This window comes from Mandrillus leucophaeus, unplaced genomic scaffold, assembly GCF_000951045.1.
Source record: "Mandrillus leucophaeus isolate KB7577 unplaced genomic scaffold, Mleu.le_1.0 Scaffold13, whole genome shotgun sequence".
Lineage (NCBI taxonomy): Eukaryota > Metazoa > Chordata > Mammalia > Primates > Cercopithecidae > Mandrillus > Mandrillus leucophaeus.
Window position 1 is genome coordinate 8,265,706 of NW_012101254.1, and position 4,635 is coordinate 8,270,340.

The following is a 4,635-nucleotide window of genomic DNA, read 5'->3' on the forward strand; positions in this document are numbered from 1 at the left end:
GGACAGATTTTATCAGATTTTAAAGGTTAAGAAGCCGTGTTGATCCTAGGGCTCCTGGACTCCTTAGACAAGAGAACCGAGGAGAAGTGGGGAAAGAGCTCAAGCGCTTAGCGGAGGGAAAATGTGGCGGGCTTGCGGTCGGTGGTTTCATGGGGACTACAACTCCCAGCGATCCATGCGGTAGAGCCAGAGCTTATTGGCCAGTGGGATGAACCCTCTCCTAATGTGCACATTCAAAAACCAATAGACGGGGCCATCTAGGAGATTGCCTATCCCATCAGAGGACCACTCACCTATCAGAGGACAGATATCACCGCCCACCTATCAGAGGACTGAGGGCCGGTGCTTCCGGTGACTGACCAGCGCTTCTTATCTGCGGCGGCGTAAGGTTGGGCGGCCACGGGGACACTGGTGTTTTTGTGAGGCAGTGAGAGCTAAGGTATTTTGTCTCCACTGCTGCCGGGCCTGGCGGGTGTGGGGAGGCTGTAGGGGGTCGGGAGGGAAGTGGACCGGCTCTTGGGGGATGGGAGGCCGGAGGGAGGAGATTCAGGCGTGCAGAGAGGATGAGAAGAATGGGGCGGGCCGCGTGTGCGGGGTCGCGGGATGAGGACCGAGCTGGGGGTGGATGAAACGAGGGAATATGACTGTGACTAGTGAATAACACTCCTGGGAATATGTCCCAAGGAAGTCATCCAAAGTCAGGAAGTGCTTTAAGCCTTAAGACCTCGGTCCCAGCGTTATTTATAGCGGGATAAAGTTGGGTACAGCTAGGAGCAGTTCAGTACATTATGTCACTTCACTGAGTGTATGTGAAGTGGCCTCTAAAACTAATTTATAAAACTTTTAAATAACATGGGGAAATGCTAATGTATAATGTTAAGTGAAAAAACCGTTATACAAAGTTGCACAGTATGACTGAAAAAGTTTGACAGCCAAACTATGCATAGAAGAGTCTAGAGGGATGTAGTAATTTTTTTTGGATGAATGTTTTTTCGTTAACTCTTCTTAATTTTTTCCAAATAAGTGTAAAGGACTTGAAATCATTTTATAGTGGAAATAAATAAACTTGGAAAACAAGTAGGGGGAGGGATGTACTTTTGTTTAAACCTGCTGGAAATGCCAGTTCACCTGAATCCCTTGATTCTCATCATGAGTTGTCTTTAAAGAAGATGAAAAACACAATTAAATGGTTATATACTGAGCACCGACTCATGGTTTTCTGACCACCTCTCCGGAGACCTGAACTAATACAGTGGTCTTTTCCCTCCTAAAACACCCAGGGTTCTTGATTTCATGTTCTCCAGAAAACTTACACTCTGGAGATTGTGAAACAATAGGTACACAGTTAGTTTCAGGCAAAATCAGTAGCGTTGGGGAATGCGTGAAGGTCATTTAAACCTTGGTCCTCCTGGCCCTCTGATCTTTAACAGTGAGGTTCTCCACCACCTTGACTTTTAATTATTAACCCTGAGTCAGTGATTTCCAGATCCTTACCTCTGACTGCCTAAGGTACATTGGTAACATGTAGACATCTTACATGAAGCACATGTTAATTTCAATTGGTCACATACTACACACGTTCCTCCCCTACTGCCCCCGCCCACTCCCCCCCCCCAGCAGGGTTTCACTCTGTCACCCAGGCTGGAGTGCAGTGGTGTGATCATAGCTTACTGCCTTGAACTCCTGAGCTCAAATCCTCTCAGCCTCCAGAATAACTAGGACTGCAGGTGTGTGACGCTGCACCCAGCTAATTTATTTTTATTTTTATTCTTTTTTTCTTTTTCTTTTTTATGGAACACTTCACAAATTTGCAAGTCATCCCTGTGCAGGGGCCATGCTACTCTCTGTATCATTTCAATTTTAGTATATGTGCTGCCAAAGTGAGCACCCACCTCATTTTAAAAAATTTTTCTGTAGAATTGGAGTCTCCCTGTGTTGCCTAGGCTGGTCTTGAAATCCTGGCATCAAGTGATACTCCTACCTCAGCCTCCCAAAGTGCTGGAATTACAAGTGTTAGCCACTGTGCCTGTCCTGCCCTGCCCTTCCTTTCTCTTTCTTTCTTTCTTTTTTTCTTTTTTTTTTTGAGATGGAGTCTTGCTCTGTCACCCAGGCTGGAGTGCAGTGGTGCGATCTTGGCTCACTGCAACCTCCGCCTCCTAGGTTCAAGAGATTCTCCTGCTGCAGCCTCCCAAGTAGCTGGAACTACAGGCACGTACCACCACGCCCAGCTAATACTGTATTTTTAGTAGAGACAGGGTTTCACCATGTTGGCAAGGCTGGTCTCAAACTCCTGACCTCAGGTGATCTGCCTGCCTCAGCCTCCCAAAGTGCTGAGATTACAGGCATGAGGCATCGCACCCAGCCTGCCCTGCCTTCCTTGCCTTTGAAACATGCTCTGGTTAATGGTTCAGCAGTTTCTCAAGCTAAAAATCTGGGTGTTATCCTTAATTCTGTTTTCTTCCTCACTACTTATATTCTATCTGATATCACTGTCTGTTCCATCTGCCTTAGAAGCATCTCCTGAATAATGGCCTTCTTTCTCTACTGAAATAGTTGCAAACTTGCTTCACTTTCACTTTGTGGCATTCAAATTACTTGTCAACTTTCTTCCTTCTCAGGTCCATTCTGCATATTGTCACTCGAATATATGCTGGTTCCCCCAAGATTCCAAATTCCCCAGTATGCCCTTTATGATCAGAGAATAAACTTAGAAAGATATATCAATATCTGATAATATAAGACTTTAAATGCCTTGTTAAGACATTTCGAGGCTTTTTTATATGTACTGTAAATGTGGGGATTCATCAAGGGTGTTTATGCAGAAGAGCAAAATGATCACAGCTGTGCCTTTTTTTTTTTTTTTTTTTTTAAAGATAATTCTACCCAACAACACATAGTATGCAGGCTCATTTGGAAAGTAGAGACTGGTATCAAGGGAACCTCTCCTTGTTTTACCCTAATAAAAAGGGAGAAGTCAGAACCTGGGCTAACACAGGAGTAGAAAGGAATGGAGCAGATTTTTGTAATTATTGCATTTTTGAGAAAAATGTGCCACATTTCTTCTTGTTACTGAAGATGACAATATTAAAATTCATTCTTCTAAAAACCTCAGTAAACTGGCCTCTACAGTGGCTTACGCCTGTAATCCTAGCACTTTGGGAGGCCAAGGCAGGAGGATCACTTGGGGTCAGGAGTTTCAGCCTGGCCAACATGGTGAAACCCCGTCTCTACTAAAAATATAAAAATTAGCTGGGCGTGGTGTTGGACGCCTTTCCCAGTTCCTTGGGAGGCTGAGGCACAAGAGTCACTTGAACCCAGGAAGTAGAAGTTGCAGTGAGCCTAGATCATGCCACTGCACTACAGCCTGGGTGACGGAGCAAGACTCCATGCCCGTACCCCCCAAAAAAATAACCTCAGTAAACTTATTCCCATGTTTGTTTTTCTCTTATTCCCAAATCCTTGTCTTGTGCTACCCTGGCCACACACACCCTCATTGACATTAGACTGAACTTGGTATCCTAAAATACATAAATTGACTTGGATGTAATTGGCCCATTAGGAATTTTCTCTGCCCATGAAAGTGTATCATGCATTATTTATCAATAAAAGTCTTTTTAAAGTACATAAGTAGATATTAGGGGGAAAACATTTATTATCTTTCATAAGACCAGTGGGATAGAGATTACAGTGTTCTTCGTTAGTAATGACAGGACTTTTTTCTCCATTTAGCAAGCCGCTGCAGAACCACTTAATCTGACATTATATATAAAAGCATAATAGACCTTTTTTTAAAAAAAAAAAAAGTAAAAGATCCTAAGAGCAAGGACAAAGCTAGCAAGGAGATATGAGAAATAATTTACAGATGAGCAAATCACCAGCTTGATAGAGAATACATTTCTTTGGATTTAGAGTCTGAAGACAACTTCTCAAGTTCTGCCTTTGACACTTAGTAAAACAAGGCTGAAAAATGTCATTTAGATTCAGTGACAGGGAAGCACTGGTGGCCTGGTGAGAGGTGTTTTGGAGAAGAGATTGGAATGGAATTCATTTTAAGTATATTAGAAGAGAATGAGTGGTGAAAAAAATGAGTACTGTCAGTTTACACAGTTCTTTGATAACTAATAAGGTTAAACATCACTTTATATATGTTTGTAGATTGTTGTGGGGTTTTTTGTTTTGTTTTAAGTAGGGACAGTATCTTGCTGTGTTGTCCAGGCTGGTCTCTCATCTCGAACTCCAGGGCTCAAGTGATCCTTCTGCCTTGGCCTCCTAAAGTGTTGGGATTACAGGCATGAGCCACTGTGCCTGGCCAATAGTCATTTTGTTTAGTTTTGTTTTGAGTCCCACTCTGTCGCCCAGGCTACAGTGCAGTGGTGCCATCTTGGCTTACTGTAACATCCGCCTCCCGGGTTCAAGGAATTCTCATGTCTCAGCCTCCCAAGTAGCTGGGATTACAAGAGTGTGCCATCACTCCTGGCTAATTTTTTGTATTTTTAGTAGAAACGAGGTTTCGCCATGTTGGCTAGGCTGGTCTCAAACTCCTCACCTCAGGTTATCCACCTGCCTTTGCCTCCCAAAGTGCTGGGATTAAAGACATGAGCTACCTGGCCCAGTAATTTTTTTTTTTTTTTTTTT

The 4,635-nt window shown here is 43.5% G+C and overlaps 1 protein-coding gene across 2 annotated transcripts in view; it reads left to right on the forward strand.

Moving 5' to 3' along the window:
- The first annotated feature begins 326 nt into the window (after positions 1–326).
- LOC105534043 (chromosome unknown open reading frame, human C2orf44) overlaps positions 327–4,635 on the forward strand; it is a 21,598-nt gene continuing 17,289 nt past the window's right edge. For both annotated transcript variants that reach the window (XM_011972719.1, XM_011972718.1), the window contains exon 1: positions 327–439. The gene's annotated coding sequence lies outside the window, so the exon portion shown is untranslated. The remainder of the gene's footprint in view (positions 440–4,635) is intronic.